This window comes from Lepisosteus platostomus, unplaced genomic scaffold, assembly GCF_059453375.1.
Source record: "Lepisosteus platostomus isolate fLepPlt1 unplaced genomic scaffold, fLepPlt1.hap1 Scaffold_30_H1, whole genome shotgun sequence".
NCBI classification, from domain to species: domain Eukaryota; kingdom Metazoa; phylum Chordata; class Actinopteri; order Semionotiformes; family Lepisosteidae; genus Lepisosteus; species Lepisosteus platostomus.
This window is the reverse complement of record NW_028291658.1, coordinates 560001-586649: the sequence shown is the minus strand read 5'-3', so window position 1 is coordinate 586649 and position 26649 is coordinate 560001. Positions and strand designations below refer to the sequence as shown.

Genomic DNA, 26649 nt, shown 5'->3' with positions numbered 1-26649 from the left:
GCACTGTATGTGTGAGGAAAGCTGCCCCCTTCTGTCCTTGTCGACCGAACAGAGGACTGTAAAGGATACCGCCAAGAAACTTTAGGATGCTGGTTGGAATACAGCTCCAAAGAAGCCCCTTTGGGTGTTATGTCATCAAAAAGTAAGAACAGCGACTCTCCCTTTGATCAAATGCGCAACAGAGCTGTTTTCCGTGGAGCAGGTTTCAGACCCGTAGACCTGTTTTATTTGTAGGGCAGGGCGCATTCCCAAATGCGAATCTCCTGTTTTAGAAATGCTTTGGGCGGCGTGAAGTGAAAATAAGAAATGGACTCCAGATGCACATGGAAGCAATCAAGTGTTTCATCCGAGCTGTTTCAAAGACTGCTCAAGAGCTTTCCTTTCACAGAGGCACAACGATTAATGATGGGGGTGCACCCTTCAATGCGCCTTACGACTCTAGGGAGTGATTGAGACGATTCGTAGCGTGTGCTAATTTCCCTCTATTTCCCGTGTTGCAGTGGTAGGATGACGTAAATTCCTGCTTCGACACGTAATGGCATTATAATCAAGTGCAAGAGCTGAGGGCTTTAGTTTTGTTTCGTTTTCCATGGCGTTTGTAAGCACGCAAATCAAAGGCAATTCCTGTGTCTAACAGGAATGTAAATGCTTTTGAAAGTGCAGTGTGGTGCAGCTTGTAAAATCCTTATCCACATTTGTGGTTTGTTGCTGTTTTTTTTGTCTGCCAAAACTGCATTTTGACATCCGGACGGGGAGACTTTATCATTTGAACGTGAAGCCAGCCTTAAACCCTCTGAGGCGTGTCTGTCTGCCGGCACGTATTTTGTCAAAGGTATTTATTTTTTTTTAACGGAGAGCGACTTTGAAAAGGTTTCCGCAGCCACGTCGCACTCCGTGTTAGATTAAAGGAGGAATGCGGCGATGGCGAACTCGCTGTAGTCGTGGCCGAGTGGTTAAGGCGATGGACTCGAAATCCGTTGGGGACTCCCCGCGCAGGTTTGAATCCTGCCGACTATGGCGTCTGCCGCACGTCTCCTTATGCCTGCGCGGCAAAGGCGAAGTGCCGCTTCTCCTTTCCTGGTACTATAAAAACGCTAAATCGCTTGGCCCCGCTGCCATGGAAATGAGTTCTTCAGATAACCACACATCTTGCGTTCGCACCTCTGGTGTTGTACTTATGCCTTTGAAAACCTAATGAATAAAACTGAAAGAACCGACACAATATATAGGTGCTCGTAAAGCACGCATTAAAGAACTGTTAACAGCAAGGGTTTCAGTGGGTTAACTGAGGAGAAGGCGTGATCGCTAATTGTTGACATTGTATTTGGTGTTAGAAACATTCTTACTGTGCATGACGTGGAACAAATGTAGCCACAGAAATTGCATCACGCTTTCATGTATGCTATTGCAGACACCAACGTTGCCTAGATAGAAAACCGAAATAGCCGTGGGTTTGCTTGCTGGTCTGAAGGATCTCTCTTCAAATCTCTATCATTTGTCAATGGAAGTAAAAGGCGCTGCAATCTCATACGTTCAGAATTAAACCCGCAGCTGTTGTTCGACTTTATTTCTTGACTAATTACAACTTAGTGTCGCAAGAGCAGTTACATAAACTTGTCTGGTATATTTGAACACAAATGCCGTTCTTCAATTAAAACTAACAGTACATTGTCAGGGACATTCAGTTCTATACAAACAAGAGACAGACAAGAGAATATTTCTACCTTTCATGTGGACTACGTGTTGACTTAATGATCGGAATAATTGAAAAGTTCGGGTTCATAGCCGATGCAGTGCGTGCTAATTAGAACAACAGCAACGCTGAGCTCTCAGCACCGTACTGAGCCCAGGTGATTTCCTAAAGCTGTCAGGTGCAGTTCATTTACATGAAGGAAATCTCTTACTGAGTACGATTACAATGCAGTAAGTAGCACAGACTACTTAGGGGAGTAGCCCGATGCGTTTAAAAACGACCCGAGCCAGGCAGGAGTCAAACTTACAATCTCCTGATTCGTAGTCAAACGCGTTATCTATTGCGCCACTGGCCATCGTGTGACATTGCAGGACTGCAACCCGGTGAGCTCAGCACTGCAACTAGTAAACTATTACCCCCGGTCCATTCTTTTCCAAAAGTGAGAAACACCTGTTTTCTACATTTTGTCTGTTTTAAAACCATATTTCTTTAAACCAAACCAAGAGTTTGTCTTTTGCACTGATATTCTGATTCATTTCGATTTCAAAGAAAAAAAAAACCTACCTTCCAAAGCATCATAAAATTGTCCCTTCTTCCAGACTCTACTTCTCTCTTGTAGTAGTACAGCAGACCTTTCCAGGTGAGCAGATCACAGAGTCCGAAATGAGCTTCCTCCATCAAGCAAAGTACCTGAACATGACTCTGTCTTCATAAAAGCGCCCCTGTAATAAAGAAATTGAATCTGAAATCAAGAGGGCAGTTACCTACTGAAATACAAGAAGTCATCAATTTTAACCTAGCAACACATTAAAGGCTGCATCTATACAAGTACGATTCTAGAAATGCTCACCAGATTACGTTTTAAGAAGGAACTGCGCCTCAGGTTCCGCCGAGATCTTAACTCGGATGGCAGGATTCAGAGTCCGGAGTGCGGACTGATGGCGCACGGAGGGTCCATATACTGTGGATCCCTCAGTGATCTTCCGCGTATTCAAACCGCCAGCATGTGACTCCCCTGTCCCAGTGACCTCATTGCTCTGCTCTCTCCTCTGTGCAGCCGAGCCCGATTCACGGTAAAGTGAAAAAAAAGATGCCTTCAACGTGAGATTTACTCTGGAGCAAGGATAGATGTTACCTTTTTATCATTGAACAGGATGTATGTGATGTGGCGACTAGGTTCAATTTTGTATCCTCTTTAAAAGATTAAGAACTGGGGTGAGCGTGATTTACCACCCTTTCAGCTAAGAACCCGACGTGCGCACCGTTTAAGCTGCATAGACTCGGTTGTTTAACTCTTCTCCATTAGCAGGGTTAAGGTTAAAGAAAAAAAACATTGCTGACTTCTTTTTTTTTTTGCCAGCCGCTAGCACTGATTAGCAAGGTTTGTATTTCATGTTTTGCAAGTTGCATCCATTTTAAGAAAAACAAGTCGCGTTAAAGACAGGAAATGAATACTTGCATTTAATTAGGTCTAGCTGTAGGCGGTTGTCCATAATGACCAGTTCTGTTCGAGAACACAGAACAAAAAAGGCACCGCTGGGATTCGGACCCAGGATCTCCTGTTTACTAGACAGGCGCTTTAACCAACTAAGCCACGGCGCCCTGGGAGTGCTGTCGTTTTGCAGCCACTTGGACACACCACTCAGACACATCTGCATTCGGTGTGTGCTCCGCCTGTTCGCTGAGCAAGTTGCCACCTTTACATACAATAGCAACATCGACACCAAGAGAAAGGATGACAAATGGCTTTTATCTGGAACTTTTCATGTCCAAGGAGCTCAATGTGCATTCTGTGTACAACAGGGCCACTGAACTCCACAATGGCCACTGAACCAGTGGCTTGCTGGCTTGACATCTCCCAAGGAAAATGTTGAAATCGCATGTGGAACAGGAAAATGACCCTCGAGTATGAGGGAAAAAAAAGAAAAAGATCAACTGGAGTGCGCCAACCCATGTCAGGACAGCCCAGTTTTGTTGACGAGGTGGCCGAGTGGTTAAGGCGATGGACTGCTAATCCATTGTGCTCTGCACACATGGGGTCGAGTCCCATCCTTGTCGCTCTCCTTGTCTGACACTTGTGCCCGTTCGGTGTTGGCCCTCCTGTTCTTTGCTCCGGTACTAGAGCCGTACATTTTCTAGCGGTGGCTGAACATGGTATAGTAGCCTAACGTCGGTATCGAGCAGTGACAGTAACAGTATTTACATGCCCGTGCTGCCAAGTGGCTCTGGGTTGATACCGCGTTTTCACTTACTTGCAACGCAAACGGAGAAAGCGATTTTTGACAGTCTCTCGAGAGACTGCACTAGGTGTTTAGGGATAGACTTTGTCAGTTCCCCCTGGGATGATGGCCTCTCAAATAGTTTGTGATTCCTCTAGACGTTTATACAGTAGAAGCCTGCTTCGTGGCTTAAATCCAAGCTAATGTAACGAGTTAGAGGTCTGATGCAGAACTGCGAATTCAATGAACGGGAACAGTACAGTACATTGCACTGTATGTGTGAGGAAAGCTGCCCCCTTCTGTCCTTGTCGACCGAACAGAGGACTGTAAAGGATACCGCCAAGAAACTTTAGGATGCTGGTTGGAATACAGCTCCAAAGAAGCCCCTTTGGGTGTTATGTCATCAAAAAGTAAGAACAGCGACTCTCCCTTTGATCAAATGCGCAACAGAGCTGTTTTCCGTGGAGCAGGTTTCAGACCCGTAGACCTGTTTTATTTGTAGGGCAGGGCGCATTCCCAAATGCGAATCTCCTGTTTTAGAAATGCTTTGGGCGGCGTGAAGTGAAAATAAGAAATGGACTCCAGATGCACATGGAAGCAATCAAGTGTTTCATCCGAGCTGTTTCAAAGACTGCTCAAGAGCTTTCCTTTCACAGAGGCACAACGATTAATGATGGGGGTGCACCCTTCAATGCGCCTTACGACTCTAGGGAGTGATTGAGACGATTCGTAGCGTGTGCTAATTTCCCTCTATTTCCCGTGTTGCAGTGGTAGGATGACGTAAATTCCTGCTTCGACACGTAATGGCATTATAATCAAGTGCAAGAGCTGAGGGCTTTAGTTTTGTTTCGTTTTCCATGGCGTTTGTAAGCACGCAAATCAAAGGCAATTCCTGTGTCTAACAGGAATGTAAATGCTTTTGAAAGTGCAGTGTGGTGCAGCTTGTAAAATCCTTATCCACATTTGTGGTTTGTTGCTGTTTTTTTTGTCTGCCAAAACTGCATTTTGACATCCGGACGGGGAGACTTTATCATTTGAACGTGAAGCCAGCCTTAAACCCTCTGAGGCGTGTCTGTCTGCCGGCACGTATTTTGTCAAAGGTATTTATTTTTTTTTAACGGAGAGCGACTTTGAAAAGGTTTCCGCAGCCACGTCGCACTCCGTGTTAGATTAAAGGAGGAATGCGGCGATGGCGAACTCGCTGTAGTCGTGGCCGAGTGGTTAAGGCGATGGACTCGAAATCCGTTGGGGACTCCCCGCGCAGGTTTGAATCCTGCCGACTATGGCGTCTGCCGCACGTCTCCTTATGCCTGCGCGGCAAAGGCGAAGTGCCGCTTCTCCTTTCCTGGTACTATAAAAACGCTAAATCGCTTGGCCCCGCTGCCATGGAAATGAGTTCTTCAGATAACCACACATCTTGCGTTCGCACCTCTGGTGTTGTACTTATGCCTTTGAAAACCTAATGAATAAAACTGAAAGAACCGACACAATATATAGGTGCTCGTAAAGCACGCATTAAAGAACTGTTAACAGCAAGGGTTTCAGTGGGTTAACTGAGGAGAAGGCGTGATCGCTAATTGTTGACATTGTATTTGGTGTTAGAAACATTCTTACTGTGCATGACGTGGAACAAATGTAGCCACAGAAATTGCATCACGCTTTCATGTATGCTATTGCAGACACCAACGTTGCCTAGATAGAAAACCGAAATAGCCGTGGGTTTGCTTGCTGGTCTGAAGGATCTCTCTTCAAATCTCTATCATTTGTCAATGGAAGTAAAAGGCGCTGCAATCTCATACGTTCAGAATTAAACCCGCAGCTGTTGTTCGACTTTATTTCTTGACTAATTACAACTTAGTGTCGCAAGAGCAGTTACATAAACTTGTCTGGTATATTTGAACACAAATGCCGTTCTTCAATTAAAACTAACAGTACATTGTCAGGGACATTCAGTTCTATACAAACAAGAGACAGACAAGAGAATATTTCTACCTTTCATGTGGACTACGTGTTGACTTAATGATCGGAATAATTGAAAAGTTCGGGTTCATAGCCGATGCAGTGCGTGCTAATTAGAACAACAGCAACGCTGAGCTCTCAGCACCGTACTGAGCCCAGGTGATTTCCTAAAGCTGTCAGGTGCAGTTCATTTACATGAAGGAAATCTCTTACTGAGTACGATTACAATGCAGTAAGTAGCACAGACTACTTAGGGGAGTAGCCCGATGCGTTTAAAAACGACCCGAGCCAGGCAGGAGTCAAACTTACAATCTCCTGATTCGTAGTCAAACGCGTTATCTATTGCGCCACTGGCCATCGTGTGACATTGCAGGACTGCAACCCGGTGAGCTCAGCACTGCAACTAGTAAACTATTACCCCCGGTCCATTCTTTTCCAAAAGTGAGAAACACCTGTTTTCTACATTTTGTCTGTTTTAAAACCATATTTCTTTAAACCAAACCAAGAGTTTGTCTTTTGCACTGATATTCTGATTCATTTCGATTTCAAAGAAAAAAAAAACCTACCTTCCAAAGCATCATAAAATTGTCCCTTCTTCCAGACTCTACTTCTCTCTTGTAGTAGTACAGCAGACCTTTCCAGGTGAGCAGATCACAGAGTCCGAAATGAGCTTCCTCCATCAAGCAAAGTACCTGAACATGACTCTGTCTTCATAAAAGCGCCCCTGTAATAAAGAAATTGAATCTGAAATCAAGAGGGCAGTTACCTACTGAAATACAAGAAGTCATCAATTTTAACCTAGCAACACATTAAAGGCTGCATCTATACAAGTACGATTCTAGAAATGCTCACCAGATTACGTTTTAAGAAGGAACTGCGCCTCAGGTTCCGCCGAGATCTTAACTCGGATGGCAGGATTCAGAGTCCGGAGTGCGGACTGATGGCGCACGGAGGGTCCATATACTGTGGATCCCTCAGTGATCTTCCGCGTATTCAAACCGCCAGCATGTGACTCCCCTGTCCCAGTGACCTCATTGCTCTGCTCTCTCCTCTGTGCAGCCGAGCCCGATTCACGGTAAAGTGAAAAAAAAGATGCCTTCAACGTGAGATTTACTCTGGAGCAAGGATAGATGTTACCTTTTTATCATTGAACAGGATGTATGTGATGTGGCGACTAGGTTCAATTTTGTATCCTCTTTAAAAGATTAAGAACTGGGGTGAGCGTGATTTACCACCCTTTCAGCTAAGAACCCGACGTGCGCACCGTTTAAGCTGCATAGACTCGGTTGTTTAACTCTTCTCCATTAGCAGGGTTAAGGTTAAAGAAAAAAAACATTGCTGACTTCTTTTTTTTTTTGCCAGCCGCTAGCACTGATTAGCAAGGTTTGTATTTCATGTTTTGCAAGTTGCATCCATTTTAAGAAAAACAAGTCGCGTTAAAGACAGGAAATGAATACTTGCATTTAATTAGGTCTAGCTGTAGGCGGTTGTCCATAATGACCAGTTCTGTTCGAGAACACAGAACAAAAAAGGCACCGCTGGGATTCGGACCCAGGATCTCCTGTTTACTAGGCAGGCGCTTTAACCAACTAAGCCACGGCGCCCTGGGAGTGCTGTCGTTTTGCAGCCACTTGGACACACCACTCAGACACATCTGCATTCGGTGTGTGCTCCGCCTGTTCGCTGAGCAAGTTGCCACCTTTACATACAATAGCAACATCGACACCAAGAGAAAGGATGACAAATGGCTTTTATCTGGAACTTTTCATGTCCAAGGAGCTCAATGTGCATTCTGTGTACAACAGGGCCACTGAACTCCACAATGGCCACTGAACCAGTGGCTTGCTGGCTTGACATCTCCCAAGGAAAATGTTGAAATCGCATGTGGAACAGGAAAATGACCCTCGAGTACGAGGGAAAAAAAAGAAAAAGATCATCTGGAGCGCTGCAACCCATGTCTGGACAGCCCAGTTTCCTAGACGAGGTGGCCGAGTGGTTAAGGCGATGGACTGCTAATCCATTGTACTCTACACGCATGGGTTCGAGTCCCATTCTCGTCACTCTCCATGTGTGCCCGTGTGCCTTTGGCCCTCCTGTTGTTTGCTCCAGTACTAGAGCCGTACATTTCCTAGTGGTGGCTGAACATGGTATAGTAGGCTAACGTCAGTATCGAGCAGTGACAGTAACAGTATTTACGTGCCGCTGCTGCCAAGTGGCTCTGGTTTGAGACCGCGTTTTCACTTACTTGCAACGCAAACGGAGAAAGCGATTTTTGACAGTCTCTCGAGAGATTGCGCTAGGTGTTTAGGGATAGACTTTGTCAGTTCCCCTGGGATGATGGCCTCTCAAATAGTTTGTGATTTCTCTAGACGTTTATAGACTAGAAGCCTTCTTCATGGCTTAAATCCAAGCTAAGGAAACGAGTTAGAGGTCTGATGCAGAACTGCGAATTCAATGAACGGGAACACTACAGTACATTGCACTGTGTGTGTGAGGAAAGCTGCCCCCTTCTGTCCCTTGTCGACCGAACAGAGGACTGTAAAGGATACCGCCAAGAAACTTTAGGATGCTGGTTGGAATCCAGCTCCAAAGAAGCCCCTTTGGGTGTTATGTCATCAAAAAGTAAGAACAGCGAATCTCCCTTTGATCAAAAGCGCAACAGAACTGTTTTCCGTGGAGCAGGTTTCAGACCCGTAGACCTGTTTTATTCGTAGGGCAGGGCGCATTCCCAAACACGAATCTCCTGTTTTAGAAATGCTTTGGGCGGCGTGAAGTGAAAATAAGAAATGGGCTCCAGATGCACATGGAAGCAATCAAGTGTTTCATCCGAGCTGTTTCAAAGACTGCTCAAGAGCTTTCCTTTCACAGAGGCGCAACGATTAATGATGGGTGTGCACCCTTCAATGCGCCTTACGACTCTAGGGAGTGATTGAGACATACGTAGCGTGTGCTCATTTCCCTCTATTCCCCGTATTGCAGTGGTAGGATGACATAAATTCCTGCTTCGACACGTAACGGCATTATAATCAAGTGCAGGAGCTGAGGGCTTTAGTTTTGTTTCGTTTTCCATGGCGTTCGTAAGCGCGCAAATCAAAGGCAATTCCTGCGTCTAACAGGAATGTAAATGCTTTGGAAAGTGCAGTGTGGTGCAGCTTGTAAAATCCTTGTCCACATTTGTGGTTTGTTGATGTTTTTTCTGTCTGCCAAAGTTCCATTTTGACATCCGGACGGGGAGACTTTATCATTTGAACGTGAAGCCAGCCTTAAACCCTCTGAGGCATGTCTGTCTGCCGGCACGTATTTTGTCAAAGGTATTTATTTTTTTTTAACGGAGAGCGACTTTGAAAAAGTTTCCGCAGCCACCTCGCACTCTGTGTTAGATTATAGGAGGAATGCGGCGGGGGTGAGCTTGCTGTAGTCGTGGCCGTGTGTTTAAGGCGATGGACTTGAAATCCGTTGCGAACTCCCTGCACAGGTTTGAATCCTGCCGACTATGGCGTCTGCCACACGTATCCTTGTGCCTCCCCGGCAAAGGCGAAGTGCCGCTTCTCCATTCCTGGTACTATAAATACGCTGAATCACTTGGCCCTGCTGCCATGGAAATGAGTTCTTCAGATAACCACACATCTTACGTTCGCGCCTCTGGTGCTCTACTTATGCCTTTGAAAACCTAATGAATAAAGCTGAAAGAACTGACACATTATGTAGGTGTTCTTAAAGCACGCAGTAAAGAACTGTTAACAGCAAGGGTTTCAGTGGGTTAACTGAGGAGAAGGCGTGATCGCTAATTGTTGACTTTTTATTTGGTGTTAGAAACACTCTTACTGTGCATGACGTGCAACAAATGTAGCCACAGAAATTGCATCACGCTTTCATGTATGCTATTGCAGACACCAACGTTGCCTAGATAGAAAACCGAAATAGCCGTGGGTTTGCTTGCTGGTCTGAAGGATCTCTCTTCGAATTGCTATCATTTGTCAATGGAAGTAAAAGGCGCTGCACAGAGAGGACCACTGTCGTGAGGCCGGTTAGCTCAGTTGGTTAGAGCATGGTGCTAATAACGTCAAAGTCGTGGGTTCGAGCCCCTTACTGGCCAGGTCCTTTTCTCCTCTCTTACCAAAGCTGTTAGGTTCCTTTCCGTGGTGAGATGGGTTGTCATGCAACGCTGCCACATAGTGCCGACAGACAATTAAATGACAAAAATGAAGAGAGTTAAAGCAGCTGGAGAGGTTCTCTTACAACTTTTGAGCTGACACAGTTTTGGAAAATGTTTCCTTCACGCTGCACTGTACCATATAGGCAGCCAAGTGTCTCCAAAACAAAACAGAATTGACAGTCATATAATGTCCATTAACCCCGGTTTTAAACGCAGCATCATGTCTGCCATCATAAGAATATGAGTCCAATATTTTAGAATATAGTCAGAATGAATTCTAACCTTACCTGTGGTGTCTTTGATCCCTTTTGCTCAATGCATGGTGTACGTACTGAATACATGTGTCTTGAGAATGAGGAATGGGCCCCTGAGACAGTCATTTGCCTGTTTCACAAATGATCGTATTTTACTAGAGATTCTGTTTGGGATTCAGATGTGCATTCAGACAGCAATCCCTTTCAAGAAATGATACGTTCTGGATGAGGTCAAAGGTGCTGGAACACTGTATTTAGGATGTGTTTGCAGTGATTGTGTGTCTCCTGCTTCAACGCAGTGATATATAGATGTGCTCCTGTAATTTATTGGTACAAGCCCAGGGCAGTAAGCAGTCTGAGGATTTATTTCCAGACGGCATAGAACAGTGAAGCAGTGAAGTAGTGCAACACACTGGATCATTATATTATTAGAATCTATTCTACTTAAATTATTACATTATACACAACTTGAGTTCATTTTAAAAATTAAAAGGTAATGAAAGGAATGCATTTTCATGAGAAAGATAATACCGATTTTTCATGTGATAATCTTCCTTATATCATGTCGTGCATCATTTGGACACTTTGTGGGCTTGAAATACAAAGAAAATCATGTTCTATGGTACAAGACAAATACAAAACTTAAGTTTTTATTTTAATTAGATTTGTTTATTAAGCATAAGCAATCATTTATTACATTAATATATGTGAAAATGACATTTTAGCACCATAATATTACATACAGGTCTCTAGCTTCAACACAGTGATATATGCTCAGTGATTTATTGGTACATGCCCAGGGCAATAATCAGAATTAGTATTTATTTCCATACGGGCTACAGGTAGTGTTGTGAAATACTTCAACACACTGGATCGCAGATTTAGACCCCCTGCACTCTTACTCCTTAAAAACCAAAGAAATGAAGATATGTAGCAATCACATTGTAACAGGGGTGACAGTGACTTAATGCTTATACTAGTGGACTTCTGGTACCTTTAGGGTACGGTGTTCCCTGAAGGGCTCTCAAACCCCGCATTTCAGATGCCTAGCTGTATCGCTGATGTGTTGCACCTCAGAATCACTTTTAAACCTTACCTCTGGTATCTTTAATCCCTATTGCTCAACGCATGGTGAAAGTATTGCATAAATGTGTCTGAAAATGAGCAATGGGCACCTGAGAAACTCATTTGCCTGTTTCACAAATGATCATATTTGACTAGAGATTCTGTTTGGGATTCAGTTGTGCATTCTGACAGCAATCTCTTTCAAAAAATGATTTTACCTTATCGCAGCTTTGCCCTTCTTGCCTCTTTGGACAATATCTCCATCTTGTGGTCGTTGTTGGTAATGTCTAGACAATATCTCCATCTTGTGGTCGTTGTTGGTAATGTTTTCTTATGCCCTTTTTTATTTCAATTCTCTATTAGTTGATTCTAGAATCTCTACAATAGAGTTGAAAACATCAGTTTTATAGCAGACAATATGACATTATTTATAGTCCAATTAGAAATTTATTACCCTGTTTTTAACATAATAACAAATTAAAATTGATTAAAACTAAGTTTGGAACACCAGGGAACATAAAAAATGATTTTTAGGAAAACCATGAGGTTCTCTGTGTCCGATGCCTGAAAGGGGAGAAAGCTAGAATCCTTTGATTTTTCAAAATTTTAAAATAAACATTATATAACAACAGCTTTCATTCCTAGGAGTGAAAAACAACCATTTTTGAAGACATATTAGTTTCTAAAACACTACAATAAAGTTAAAAACATCCATTTTATATCACATTATTTTTTGTGAAATAATTAAATTGGCTTATTTCTCTCGCATTAAATTGGCTACAAATGCAAGAATTCAACCAGATATTCTTGTAAAATGTATAGTGTTGCATTGCAGTTAGTTAATGTAGTTAGTCCATAGTCAGCAATCTAAACTTTATTGTTAAGCTTTAATGATTGATGTTGTACCAGTAACCTTTAGAAATACTATAGTACTTCACAAATGCTTTGTGTGTTTGGAAATCTTTTGAGTAAAAGCCTTATAAAAATAGGTTTAGTTTTTACAGGATATCACAAAGAAGTAGGATGGTATAATTCTTATAATTGCTTAGTGATTGTATTTGGAAGATTATGCACTAAACAGACTTCAGGGATGCCAGTGGATCATTGTGCTATTTGGAATTATTCCAAAAATCAAGTGACCTATTTGCTGAAGTATTTTTAGTATTATTTATTTAGTATTAATAAAGAATAGATTTATTAAAGTCATGCGATGTGCAAGCGGGATATGTAAAATAATTGAAAATAAAGTTTTTTATTATTGTTATAGAGAAACATGATCAGATTTTCCCTGGTTCAGAAAAAAGACGGTTAAAATCTGTAATCTTTCCACTTGTATGTCATCAGACATTAACGAGTACAACCCCCCTCTCTGCCGGAGTGCTGGCTGTGACGAATTAAACCAATTTCACAGGTATTTTCAAAGTAGGAAGTACAGTGTTAACTAGTAGATGGCCTCCTCAATGAAATCGCTTCAACATGCTAATGCGTTGGTGTAACAGTCCGGGCGTGGCAAGCTTCCAATGTCAACTCGACTCGATTGGAAGACAATGAACGTATTTTAGCCCTAAATGAATTAATAGCAAACATGGTTTACATAAAAGACATTTTTCCAAGAAAGTTCATAATAATACGATCTATAGTTGAAATCTGAGCCTAAATATAAAGAAAAAACCATTTTCAGAGAGCAATCACGCTGTGTTTATGTAGAAAAAGCGATTAGGTTTATGAGCAATCTAATTACCTATTCCCTTAAAACGCTATATAAAATAAAGTTTATTTAAAGATGAATGATAAGTGTCGCAGTTTAAATAATTTTCATAGTAGGGCTAGGATAGATTCCAAGTGCATTTTTGCAATTTACGTTGCATTGTCCAATGTGATGTTGTAATACAGTTTAGAATACAGTAAGTCTAAACTGTATCAGCTTTATTTATGGGTTGCAATTTAGAAAAAGTCAAAAACCGCACTCAAAATGCAATTTAGAGCTTTCTGGCAAGAGGAGACACCCAAATTATAATGTAACATGCCACTGTTTGTGCATGAACAAAGTTATACTGCAATTTTCCTTAGATACGCGATTAAAAAAAATATTTTTTTTGAATCCCCGGCCGAACACATTCCATAAGAATCAGCGCTTTTATACAGTATATCGCCTTTAAACACATATATTTAAACATGCGTTTACGATTTAAATCAAAACGCAATTCAAATCAATATAAATGTTTATTTTGTAACGCATAGGTGACTATTCATTGTTATTAAAAAGACGTAAATTCGATCATGTTGTGATATTTAGAAATATAAATTTGTTTTGATGCGAGTGAGGTTTTATTTAATCTCTGACCAAGGGAAATGTTTCATTTTTTCAAAGAAATGTTTGTTAAAAATTAAAGTCATAGTTCCATGAGATTCAACCACAGACCATGTGACATAGGAGTCAGGAACCTAACCCACAGCACCACCAGCGCAGACACATGCTGAGGGCTGAAAAAGCACTACAGAAACATTATCGACTATAAAATAATGTAATTAGGCACAGAAGAAGTTTACAGCACAGTACAATAATAAATGCTGACCATGACTTTAGAAGCATAAATTACCTTACACTCAATTTAAACACAAGCTGTCTTTAGCCCTCTAAGCTGGTTCATACAGAAATGTAGAGAACCAGGCTCAGAAAAACACAGCTTCATTAGCGAATACATATGCAGAACAACTAGAGAAGATGTTTTACAGAGGATGGATTTTTAGAAACATCCCATCAGTGACATCACTGAAGTCAACTCCTAGGTAACTGTCGTGTGGATAGTTTCACAAGAATCAGACAAAGGTTTAAGCATCGCTTATTTTAGATAAAACTGCAAAAAAACAACAACAACCCATAATGTACTTCTTTGCGGCTCTGTTTGCCCAAATCATATATTCACAACGTGAAATTAGAAAATAATATTACGTAACCAAAAACCGCAATATGGAAACAGAACCTGTGTAATTGTTGACAGATGATGTACTCGTAACATTTTTACAAGACGAACTACAACATTTAAAAAATGACTTGTATGTACTTGATATCTCTAATCAATCCACTGCACTGCATTAAAACAAAACGAAAACTAAAACGCCCTGGGCATACCGTTTCGCGCTTCTTATCAGTTGCTCAAAAGCAATTTGACCGTATGAAATGCATAATATAAACCTAGAAACATATACGTGAGGAGTATTTACGTAGTATCGGTGTCAAGACATACCTCTCAAATACTGTAAATCAAGTTAAAAATATCTCAAGACCGATTCTGGTCATAATGAAACCATGTTTCGTGTATGTTTTCTTTAAAGTACCGAGACCAGCCATATACTGTATGTTTATGTTCCAAAATTAATATCGTTTATGGCCTTCACACGTGTTCCAGTATGCTCCAATTCTTTTTATGCTCAGGCACTAAGATTTCCCTTCAGTGGTAAAATTCCATATAAATATTCAATACTTAAACGGGCACAGTTAAGACATTAAATATACATATACATATACATATACATATACAAACTGTATACAGTACAGTTTGCATACGGTAATATGTTTATGTTCCTAAATCAACCTCTTTTATGAGCATGTGAAAGGCATGGTGAATCGATTCTCAAAAATTACTGTACTTTGCATGATTGGAAAAAAATGCGTGATTGCGAAATGCTGTGGTGTTACTTTTACAAAGACGGGCAATGAAAAAAATAATGTGGACCAGGGCAATACTTTGAGTTTACAGCTTGTCCAAGTTCATTTATTATTAATACTATTAGTAATATCTTCATTAAAGACTTTGATGGCTACAGCTCAAACATGAGAAGTTGAGCTTTATTAGCTCCACCTTGCGGAAATTCCGGATACTATTATTTTGCTAGCGGTATTTACCGGTAACTCGCGGTATTTACCGGTAACTTGTGGTAGACTGCGTACAGCGTACGCCCGCGCATTTTGAATGGCTGCATCTGTAGCAATCATATTGTAGCAGACACTCAATTGCCTGTTTCACAAATGATCATATTTTACTAGAGATTCTGTTTGGGATACGGATGTGCATTCTGACAGCAATCTCTTACAAAAAATGATTTTACCTTATCGCGGCTTTGCCCTTCTTGCCTCTTTGGACAATATCTCCATCTTGTGGTCGTTGTTGGTAATGTCTAGACAATATCTCCATCTTGTGGTCGTTGTTGGTAATGTCTTCTTATAGATAGATACTTTATTGATCCCGTGAGGGAAATTGCAGTGCAACAGCAGCTTAACACACACAACACAGCCACAGTGTAACAATTATATAATAATAGTACAATACTGTATATATACTGTATATATATATATGAAACAGAAATAGAAACAGAAACAGGAATCGCTTACTACCTGGAGAATCTCTGTAGGAATATCTAGCATTTATCAATGGAAATAAAAGCTGCTTTAATACAGTGCATGTTCAAACTCAAACCCTCAGCTGCTGTTCTTGTTTGTTTTGGGACAAATTGCAACTGAGCATCGCATGAGCCGTTACGTACCCTTATCTGTTAGGGAATTTCAAGGGAGGAGTTAGGTCAGAATGGGTAGGCTGCAAAACAACAAGTAAAGATTTATTCCGAGATGAAACGTTGTGGCGGTTTTCTTATCTTTTCAACATGGACTAAACTTTTACGTGTTCCTTATATGCTATATATGTATATATTAGCACCAATGTCGTTCTTAAAAACTAACATGAAATTGTCAGGGACATTCACCTATATACAAAGACGAGACAGACAAAGTAATAATTCTATATTAACGTGGCCTACATATTGACGCAATGATCGAACTAAGTGACGTGTTCTGATTCAGATCCCCTGCAGTTCATGCCAATTAGAACAATAGCAATGCTGAGTCCTCCCCACCCTACTGAGCACAAATTCAGCTGCTCTCCAGTTCTGTTCTGCATGTTTTTTCATTGCAATTGAGCTCGGAGCTGGAGATGATCTCCATACAGTTCTGTGTTAACTAGCCCGCACTTGCGTGCTAATTTACGGGTTGTGGCAGATGCTTTTCTATAGTTCATATACATGACGGCAACCTGTTACCGAGGAACCTGAGAGGTTTAAAAGCCTCACGAACCAGGCAGGACTCGAACCTACAATCTTCTGATCCGAAGTCAGACGCGTAATCCATTACGCCACTGGCCCATAGAACATGTGTTTGCATTCCACCACAGAGAGCTCTACACTGCTACCAGTAGTACACTTCCCCATCTAAATTTTCACAGCAAGAAACTTGTGTTTCCTACTATTTTTATCAGGTTTAAAATATCATCTCCTTAAAACAGAAAAAGTGTTGGTGTGTCGTGCTGAAATTCTGATTGATTTTGAATTCAAAGAAAAAAGGTTTTCTTCCAAAACACCGTGAAATTGTCACATCTTGCAGACAATAGGTGTATTCCATGTTGAAAAGAGAAGAAAGAAAACCATGGAGCCTTTTACAGGTGTGAGGCTTCTTCAGGTGTGAGAAGACCTCACGGCCGAAACGCTGTGTTTCCGTTCTTCTCTTTTCAGCATGCAATAAACCTATTACTTGTTCCTTTGCAGCCGAGGCATGCTGACGTAGCTACCCAGCTGAACATCTTGCAGACTCTACAGTACTTCTCTCCTGTAGAAGTAAAGCAGGGCTTGCTGGGTGAGCTTTTGCTCCGGTAAATTAGGTCACGTGTCATGTTAAATCACTTCTTCTAAACACAACATTTGCTGGTGCTAGCTTTCCCCATGAAAAGAGACATTTCCCTTACAGTACATGACATATCGTTTTTATTCTATCAATAAGTATAGAAATAAAACAAAAGAAAAAATGTTGTCGCCAAAGAATGCACAGCTCTGTCGCCTTGGGGAGGTGTCAAGGGCATTGAGCTCCTTGGACATGAGAAGTGCCCGATAAATGCCATTTCTCATCATTTCTCTTGGCGTCAGTTCTGCTATTAAATGGGACGGAGGCAACGGGCTCAGAGAGCAGATTAAGTGCACACCGAACGCAGATGTGTCCAAGTGTCTGTAAAAGCACGGTGCTCTGCTGGCGCTGTTCCCTAGTGGCTTAAAGTGCCTGCCTAGTAAGCAGGCGATCCTGGGTCTGAATACCAGCGGTGCCTCTCTCCGTGTCTTGTTGTGCCGCATATCTCATTTCAGACAAACATGTACAGCTTGGTTCAGTTTAATGCAAGAATTCATTTCCTTTCTGGAATAACTTGTTTTTGAAGAAATCCATACAGCTTGTGAAAGATGAAATCCATTTCTTGGTTGTCAGTGGAAAAAGATTGCCGGCTGCAAGAAGTGCAAGTGATTGTTTTCTTTGACCATAAACCTGCAAATGTAGGGCGCACAAAAGACTGTCAGACTCTGTGGTGCTGAAAAGTTGGTGGTTCAAGCCCCTCCAGTATGCGTGTCTCAGTTTTTCCAATGTAAACATCATCACCATTGCTAAAGAAGATGGCGCAGAAGGCTCCACAGCCGAAACGTTGTGCTTCTTTTCTTCTCTTTTCAGCATGGAGTAAACCTTTGCTTTATCCTTTGCAGCCTAAGCATGCTGACGCAGCTACCTTTCTCTTAACACGCCTCAATCATTATTCACCAAAACGATCAGCAGAATAAGTCGCCTTTGTGGTGATGTCACTCCTCTGCTTCACAAATGTCCTTAGTGACGGGCCATTTCTTTCTGCCATTTTTCCGGAGCGGTTATTGATTGCTCCATCATTTCCCTCTTACTTTCCATCACTAGATTGAAAAAAAAAACAGAAACAGGCTGACAGGACGACAATCAAATTGCAAAAACTCATCAAAGCACTCGATAGAGTATTTGAATCCACAAGTAGCTACGAGCAACTTTGTCCTGGCTTGCATGAAAGTCGGAAAATGTCAAAAAGAAAAAGATGGTGGCTTTTTCATATTCGTTCTTTTATTTTTAGTTCGTTGCTTCTTCTGTCCATTGTCCTCCTGCCTGGCTCTTAACCTGTGACTGTTTGAACGCACACAGTAGACTTTCATGCAGGGGATTTGTCCTGAGCCTCTGTGAAAGACCCACCCACCCCCATAAATAACTGCTCTAGAAACACATGAATGCAAACTAAACCACAGCTTAAAGAGGAGCTTGTCATGACCGCCAGGCAGTTAAGACCAACTCTTAAGCAATCTAAACAGCACCAGCAGCGGGTGATTATTAACAAACGCCGCCGCACGAGTTTACCCACCTGCACACACTCCACCGTGCGGTACGCAGTGCTATTTTTACCATCTTTATCTGCTTCCCGCTGGTATTGAGTCTACTCCTTGAGAGCTCTACCTGGCGTTTTTTCCATTACCTCGTTTATTCTGGATATTGGACTCCCCTTCTGCCTTTTCGACTTTGGACCTCGCCTCTCACCTCGGACTGTTTGCCACCAGTGTTCTCCCTGGATTACGACTTACCTTACGCCTCTTGACCAAGAAACAAAGCAAAGCAGAGCAAAACAAAACAAAATGAACAAACGAAAACCCTCACGTCCCGCACTTGCATATAACGCCGTTACGTGCCCGAGCGGTATTTTACGTCATCCTAGCACTGCACCCCGGGGCGTACGGTATATGGGAACGAGCACACGGCACGAATCGTCTCGAATCTCGAATCACTCCCTACAGCTGTAAGGCACCTTGAAGCATGCACCCCCAACATTCTTCTTTGCGCATCTGTGAAAGGTAAACTCTTGAGCAAACTCTGAACCAGCTCTAAGGAAACTAATCCGATTAGACGTTACTTTGACTCATCTTTTAAGGGACCCTTGTTAATTGGAGAAATCAATGATTTCGAATGAATTCTGTATGCGTTAAAAGACAGCTATACACAGAAAACATGCAGGACACTTCTCATGATGTTTCCCGAGCCGAAACACAGTGCGTTTTTCCAAGCCATCTGACAAAGCCCGCCCACTGAAAACTGCAGCAAATCGTGTAAAGACGTTCAACTTTGTAACTACTGCACGCACAGGAAGCAGAATAAATTCCTCTTTTCAAACTGTCAAAGGTTTACTTTGCGAACACTGCAGGACATCGCACAATCTCTTTTGAACGGGGACAAACGATTTCTTATGGGGCACAGTAAGTACAGACGTTTAAAAAGCTCCACTCATGCCGACGATGCAGCATGAAGAAGCGCAACCTAACGTTTGCATTCCTAGCAAATTCCTTTTATTTTTTGATAAATAAAGACAGTCTTGTTTAACAAACAACACACACAACATTTTACATTGTCAATTCAATTCAAATCAATGTATTTCTATATAGCGCCTTTCACAACAAGGTTGTCCCAAGGCACTTAACAATGCAAGTTGTTAAGAGCCTTGTGTCTAATATGCCGCCTAGGTAACGTGCTGTCTCTTTGAGGCAAATGTTTAAATCCTCTGAGTTAAGTGCTGAAGTTATAGTAGTCCTATCAGTATTGTTGCCTCCGATCAACAGATCCTCAGTTTTCTCAGAGTTGAGTAACAAAAAGTTTTCACACATCCAAGTGTTTCCTTCCTTAATGCATTTAACTAAACTGATAATAGAAGAGTTGTCGTTTGGTGTAAACAAAATGTTTATTTGAGTGTCATCAGCATATGAATGAAAGTTCATATTATTTTTTCATATTATCCTACCTATCAGCAGCATGTAGAGAGAGAGAGCAATATTGGTCCCAGCACTGATCTTCTGGTACCCCAAATTGAACTGGTGACATTGATGAAGCAGTACAATTATTAGATATTTGAACATAATGAAAACGATGAGTAAAATGTGAAGTAAACCACTGAAGGACGGTTCCAGATAAGCCAACCTCAAACTCAAGCCTGTGTAACAAAACAGAGAGGTCAACCGTGTCAAAGGCAGCTCTAAGATCTAAAAGCACAAGCACTGTTGCATTCCCCGCATCAGTAGCTAAGAGAATATCATTTACGACTCTTGTTAATGCAGTTTCAGAAACCAGACTGAAATTTCTCAAGTATATTATTTGAATCCAGATACGATTGACGTTGGGCAACAACTATTCTCCCAAGACTTTTAGATTGAAATGGGACCTTTGAGACAGGCCTGTAGTTGTTAAGAACTTGTGGATCCAAATTTGACTTCTTAAGGAGCGGTCTAACAACCGCTACCTTAAATTGATCAGGTACAACGCCTGACGCAAGCGATGCATTCATCATACTAATTATAGGTCCTGCCAGTCCTTCGAGGGAATCTTTGACTAGCTGAGTGGGGATGGGATCTAGCGAACAGGTGGTTGACTTTGTCTTACGTCTGTGTTCATGAGTCCACCATAAGAAAAAATCTGAACAGGAGTGGTGATCATGCGAGGTCACCATGGAGGAAACCACTGCTCTCCCCCCAAAAAAAACCACCACTGCCCCTCTCAAGTTTGCTAAAGACCACATGGATGTTCCACAGCAACTCCTGGAACAATGTTCTGTGGACAGACGTGACAAAAGTTGAACTTGTTGGTAAATGTGCACAGCGTTATGTTTGGAGATAACAAAACACTGCATACCAACTCCAAAACCTCATCCCACCTGGGAAGCATGGCGGAGGCTGTTTTGTTAAAACAGCAATGTCAAATGTTGGGCGTGTGTTGTTTGTTAAATCAGACTCTCTTTATTGATTATTATGACTTAGATAAAGATAAGATCACATGTTAGGAGCCATTCATGCAGAAATCCACATCATTCCGAAGGGCTGTTTACAAAAGTTTTTCTCCCAACTGTATGTGAGAGAAAAGCAGAGACGCTCACTGAGTAAGGTGGGGTTGCAGCTTTGCAAATCACAAGGACATTTGTACGCTCAAAATGGGACAGGAGCACCCCAGATGGGACTCAAACCCACAATCCCTGGCTTAGAAGGCCAGTGCCTTATCCATTAGGCCACTGGGACACACTGGGTTGGGTCGATCACGCTGATGAAGAGCCAGTTTTTTTTTTCCTTTGCTTTTTCAAAGGGATCCCCAAAATTAGGAAAGTTAGGCAGCAGAAGGTTTACTGTGACCTGAGAAGGACCGGCATCCAATCACGGTGGTGCACACACACACGCTCTCACTCATCTGAGCTACACGGCTACCAAGATGATCTCAGGTGCGCCGAGCTGGTACGGAACATATTGAACTGATTGACGGCGAATTGTTTCTCAGACAGGCTTTTCACCTCTGAGCTCCCTGACTGACAGTAATCCGCTAGGTAGTGAAACAGTCAGCTGCTTCTAAGCCTTAAACAGCTGCATCTCGGCGCTTCCACAGAGAGATGATTTGAAAGCCAAACATCGCCCATTGGGAACACCTTACTATCACTAGTTTAAGAGACTCTTAAGGTCTTGCAGAGGTGCCTGTCTAATAGCATGCGCTTTGCAAGCTATAGGTGTTTGGACTAAGGCAGAATGCCTGTTAACAAAATGTTTTTCTAAAGGGGCCTCGCACTCTTTTCCAAGCAATGGTCACCATCCCCACCGAGTGTCACAATGTAGTCATGTCCTAGGACATCACCTGTTAGTCTCCATTTGTCTGCCACCAACACTTTAGGTTACGGGGTCACAACCGCACCCCGGAGACCAGAGGAGCCGTTGGCGTTCTGGCGGCGCAGATTGGGCTGAAGGTGGGGCGCTTGAATCTCGCTGTTGGAGGCCGTCTGAAACTGACCCAAGCCTTTCCCTTGAATTAAATGTAAATAAGAAATGAACCCCAGATGCACATGGAATCAATCACGTGTTTCCTTTGAGCCGTTTCAGAGACTGCTACAGAGTTTACCTTGCACAGATGCGCAAAGATTAATGATGGGGGTGCACGCTTCCAGGCGTCTTACTACTGTAGGGAGTGATTGAGACAATTCGTAGCTTGTGCTCATTTCCCTCTATTCCCCGTGTTACAGTGGTAGGATGACGTAAATTCCTGCTTCGACACGTAACGGGACTATAATCAAGTGCAGGAGCTGAGGGCTTTAGTTTTGTTTCGTTTTCCATGGCGTTCGTAAGCGCGCAAATCAAAGGCAATTCCTGCGTCTAACACGAATGTAAATGCTTTTGAAAGTGCAGTGTGGTGCAGCTTGTAAAATCCTTGTCCACATTTTTGGTTTGTTGATGTTTTTTTCTGTCTGCCAAAGTTGCGTTTTGACATCCGGACTGGGGGACTTTATCATTTGAACGTGAAGCCAGCCTTAAACCCTCTGAGGCGTGTCTGTCTGCCGGCACGAATCTTGTGAAAGGTATTTTTTTTTAACGGAGAGCAACTTTAAAAAGGTTTCCGCAGCCACCTCGCAGTCCGTGTTTGATTATAGGAGGAATACGGCGGCGGCGAGTTCGCATTTGTCGTGCTCGAGTGGTTAAGGCGATGGGCTCGAAATGCGTTGGGGCTTCCCCGCGCAAGTTCGAAACCTGCCGACTCCGGCGTCTGCCGCACGTCGCCTTGTGCCTGCACGGCAGAGGCGAAGTGCCGCTTCTCCTTTCCTGGTACTATAACAACGCGAAATCGCTTGGACCCGCTGCCATTGAAATCAATTCTTCAGATAACCACACATTTTGCGTTCGCACCTCTGGTGCTCTACTTATACCTTTGAAAACCTAATGAATAAAGCTGAAAGAACCGACACGATATGTAGGTGCTGGTAAAGCACGCAGTAAAGAACTGTTAACAGCAAGGGTTTCAGTGGGTTAACTGAGGAGAAGGGCGTGATCGCTAATTGTTGACTTTTTATTTGGTGTTAGAAACACTCTTACTGTGCATGACGTGCAACAAATGTAGCCACAGAAATTGCATCACGCTTTCATGTATGCTATTGCAGACACCAACGTTGCCTAGATAGAAAACCGAAATAGCCGTGGGTTTGCTTGCTGGTCTGAAGGATCTCTCTTCGAATCTCTATCATTTGTCAATGGAAGTAAAAGGCGCTGCAATCTCATACGTTCAGAATCAAACCCGCAGCTGTTGTTCGACTTTATTTCTTGACTAATTACAACTGAGTGTCGCATGAGCAGTTACATAAACTTGTCTGGTATATTTGAACACAAATGCCGTTCTTCAATTAAAACTAACAGAACATTGTCAGGGACATTCAGTTCTATACAAACAAGAGACAGACAAGAGAATATTTCTACCGTTCATGTGGACTACGTGTTGACTTACTGATCGGAATAATTGAAAGGTTCGGGCTCATAGCCGATGCAGTGCGTGCTAATTAGAACAGCAACGCTGAGCTCTCAGCACCGTACTGAGCCCAGGTGTTTTTCTAAAGCTGTCAGGTGCAGTTCATTTACATGAAGGAAATCTCTTACCGGGTACGATTACAATGCAGTAAGTAGCACAGACTACTTAGGGAGTAGCCAGATGCGTTTAAAAACGACCCGAGCCAGGCAGGAGTCGAACCTGCAATCTCCTGATCCGTAGTCAGACGCGTTATCCATTGCGCCACTGGCCCCGGTGTGACACTGCAGGACTGTAACCCAGTGAGATCAGCACTGCAACTAGTAAAATATTACCCCCGGTCCATTCTTTACCAAAAGTGAGAAAGACCTGTTTTCTACATTTTGTCTGTTTTAAAACCATATCTCAAACCAAACCAAGAGTCTGTCTTTTGCACTGATATTCTGATTCATTTCGATTTCAAAGAAAAAAAAAACATTATCTTCCAAAGCATCATAAAATTGTCCCTTCTTCCAGACTCTACTTCTCTCTTGTAGTAGTACAGCAGACCTTTCCAGGTGAGCAGATCACAGAGTCCGAAATATGCTTCCTCCATCAAGAAAAGTACCTGAACATGACTCTGTCTTCATAAAAGCGCCCCTGTAATAAAGAAATTAAATCCGAAATCAAGAGGGCAGTTGCCTACTGAAGTTCAAGAAGTCATCAATTTTAACCTAGCAACACATTAAAGGCTGCATCTATACAAGTACGATTCTAGAAATGCTCACCAGATTACGTTTTAAGAAGGAACTGCGCCTCAGGTTCCGCCGAGATCTTAACTTGGATGGCAGGATTCAGAGTCCGGAGTGCGGACTGATGGCGCACGGAGGGTCCACATACTGTGGATCCCTCAGTTTTCTTCCGCGTGTTTAAACCGCCAGCGTGTGACTCCCCTGTCCCCGTGACCTCATTGCTCTGCTCTCGCCTCTGTGCAGCTGAGCCCGACTCATGGTAAAGTGGAAAAAAGTATGCCCTCAACGTGGGATTTACTCTGGATCGAGGATAGATGTCACTTTTTTATCATTGAACAGGATGTATGTGATGTGGCGACTAGGTTCAATTTTGTATCCTCTTTAAAAGATTAAGGACTGGGGTGAGCGTGATTTACCACCCTTTCAGCTAAGAACCCGACATGCGGACCGTTTAAGCTGCATAGACTCGGTTGTTTAACTCGTCTCCGTTAGCAGGGTTAAGGTTAAAGAAAAAAAACATTGCTGACTTCTTTTTTTTTTTGCCAGCCGCCAGCGCTGATTAGCAAGGTTTGTATTTCATGTTTTGCAAGTTGCATCCATTTTAAGAAAAACAGGAAGCGTTAAAGACAGGAAATGAATACTTGCAAGTCTAGCCGTAGGCGGTTGTCTGTAAGGACCAGTTCTGTTTGAGAAAACAGAACAAAGAAGGCACCGCTGGGATTTGAACCCAGGATCTCCTATTTACCAGGCAGGCGCTTTAACCAACTAATCCCCGGCGCCCCAGGAGCATTATCCTTTTGCAGCCACTTGGACACACCACTCAGACACATCTGCATTCGGTGTGTGCTCCGCCTGCTCGCTGAGCAAGTTGCCACCTTTACATACAATAGCAATATCAACACCAAGAGAAAGGGTGACAAATGGCTTTTATCTGGAACTTTTGATGTCCAAGGAGCTCAATTTGCTTTCTGTGTACAACAGGGCCACTGAACTCCACACTGGCCACTGAACCACAGCAGTGGCTTGCTGGCTTGACATCTCCTAAGGAAAATGTTGAAATTGCATGTGGAACAGGAAAATGACCCTCGAGTACGAGGGAAAAAAAAGAAAAAGATCATCTGGAGCGCGCCATCCCATGTCCGGACAGCCCAGTTTCATTGACAAGGTGGCTGAGTGGTTAAGGCGATGGACTGGTAATCCATTGTGCTCTGCAGACATGGGTTCGAATCCCATTCTCATCGCTCTCCATGTCTTACACGTTTGACGTTGGCCCTCCTGTTGTTTGCTCTGGTGCTAGAGCTGTACATTTTCTAGCGGTGGCTGAACATGGTATAGTGGGCCAACGTCGGTATCGAGCAGTGACAGTAACAGTACTTACTGCGCCCCATAAGAAATCGTTTGTCCCTGTTCAAAAGAGATTGTGCGATGTCCTGCAGCGTTCGGAAAGCAAACCTTTGACAGTTTGAAAAGAGGAATTTATTCTGCTTCCCGTGCCTGCAGTAGTTACAAAGTTGAACGTCTTTACACGATCTGCTGCAGTTTTCAGTGGGTGGGCTTTGTCAAATGGCTTGAAAAAACGCACTGTGTTTCGGCTCGGGAAACATCATTCATGAGCAGTGTCCTGCATGTTTTCTGTGTATAGCTGTCTTTTAACGCATACAGAATTCATTCGAAATCATTGATTTCTCCAATTAACAATGGTCCCTTTTTGAACCTGCGAGAAGCATTCTTTCCATGTAACAGATTTACTCCGGGGAAAGGCAGCATGACATTGAGAGTAGCTCAAGCTTTCAGCACCCGTATCGGACTGCATGTATGCAGACACCGCTCAGAATCCCCTGTAAGATTCTCCTTCAATTCCGTTTTGCAGTGCTTTAGCTCTTTCAAAAGGCTTCGCTTTGCTAGTCACAGTCCAAGGCTCATGACAGCATTTGAAACCAATCCCCACTGCGTTGGCCAGGAAATGAACCATGGAAAGCAGCTATGGTCACCACTATACCACCAACGCATGCCCACAGGTGCCCTGCAGGACACCACCAGAGAATGCTCACGATTTCGGAAGCTGTCTCCGGGACGTGCTGATTCCACACATCCTGAATAAATCATGATATTGTTAGTTGCTGTAGCTAGACGTTCAAATGAGTTTCATGGCCAGATGGACTGTTTCCTCCAGCGGTATAGTATTGCAGTGAGACAGCACGATGCCTGCAAGACTATGTCACGCTAAACGCCACAGATTAAATGTGTTTGTCCGTTCGTGTCAGTCGTCCTGCAGCCACGGGAAGTGGGACACAAACATGCTGCAATGCTTTCAAGACGTTAGGATTTGTTTGTGTAACATCCGAGAAGAGTACTTGTGGCTTGAATGTGAACTGTACGTGCCCGCCCCCTTTC

The 26649-nt window shown here is 42.8% G+C and overlaps 9 non-coding genes across 9 annotated transcripts; 4 read left to right on the top strand and 5 right to left on the bottom strand.

Annotated features, from left to right (window-relative positions):
• The first annotated feature begins 935 nt into the window (after window positions 1–935).
• Window positions 936–1017, top strand: trnas-cga (transfer RNA serine (anticodon CGA)). Its single transcript has one exon. It is a non-coding gene; the product is annotated as a tRNA-Ser (tRNA).
• Window positions 1018–3221: 2204 nt separating this feature from the next.
• trnat-agu (transfer RNA threonine (anticodon AGU)) lies at window positions 3222–3295 on the bottom strand. Its single transcript has one exon. It is a non-coding gene; the product is annotated as a tRNA-Thr (tRNA).
• Window positions 3296–3669: 374 nt separating this feature from the next.
• trnas-gcu (transfer RNA serine (anticodon GCU)) lies at window positions 3670–3751 on the top strand. Its single transcript has one exon. It is a non-coding gene; the product is annotated as a tRNA-Ser (tRNA).
• A 1364-nt stretch (window positions 3752–5115) lies between these two features.
• Window positions 5116–5197, top strand: trnas-cga (transfer RNA serine (anticodon CGA)). The gene has a single exon. It is a non-coding gene; the product is annotated as a tRNA-Ser (tRNA).
• A 2204-nt stretch (window positions 5198–7401) lies between these two features.
• Window positions 7402–7475, bottom strand: trnat-agu (transfer RNA threonine (anticodon AGU)). Its single transcript has one exon. It is a non-coding gene; the product is annotated as a tRNA-Thr (tRNA).
• An 8994-nt stretch (window positions 7476–16469) lies between these two features.
• On the bottom strand, window positions 16470–16542 carry trnar-ucg (transfer RNA arginine (anticodon UCG)). The gene has a single exon. It is a non-coding gene; the product is annotated as a tRNA-Arg (tRNA).
• A 4658-nt stretch (window positions 16543–21200) lies between these two features.
• On the bottom strand, window positions 21201–21273 carry trnar-ucu (transfer RNA arginine (anticodon UCU)). Its single transcript has one exon. It is a non-coding gene; the product is annotated as a tRNA-Arg (tRNA).
• A 2452-nt stretch (window positions 21274–23725) lies between these two features.
• trnar-acg (transfer RNA arginine (anticodon ACG)) lies at window positions 23726–23798 on the bottom strand. The gene has a single exon. It is a non-coding gene; the product is annotated as a tRNA-Arg (tRNA).
• A 1616-nt stretch (window positions 23799–25414) lies between these two features.
• trnat-ggu (transfer RNA threonine (anticodon GGU)) lies at window positions 25415–25496 on the top strand. Its single transcript has one exon. It is a non-coding gene; the product is annotated as a tRNA-Thr (tRNA).
• Window positions 25497–26649: the final 1153 nt, after the last annotated feature.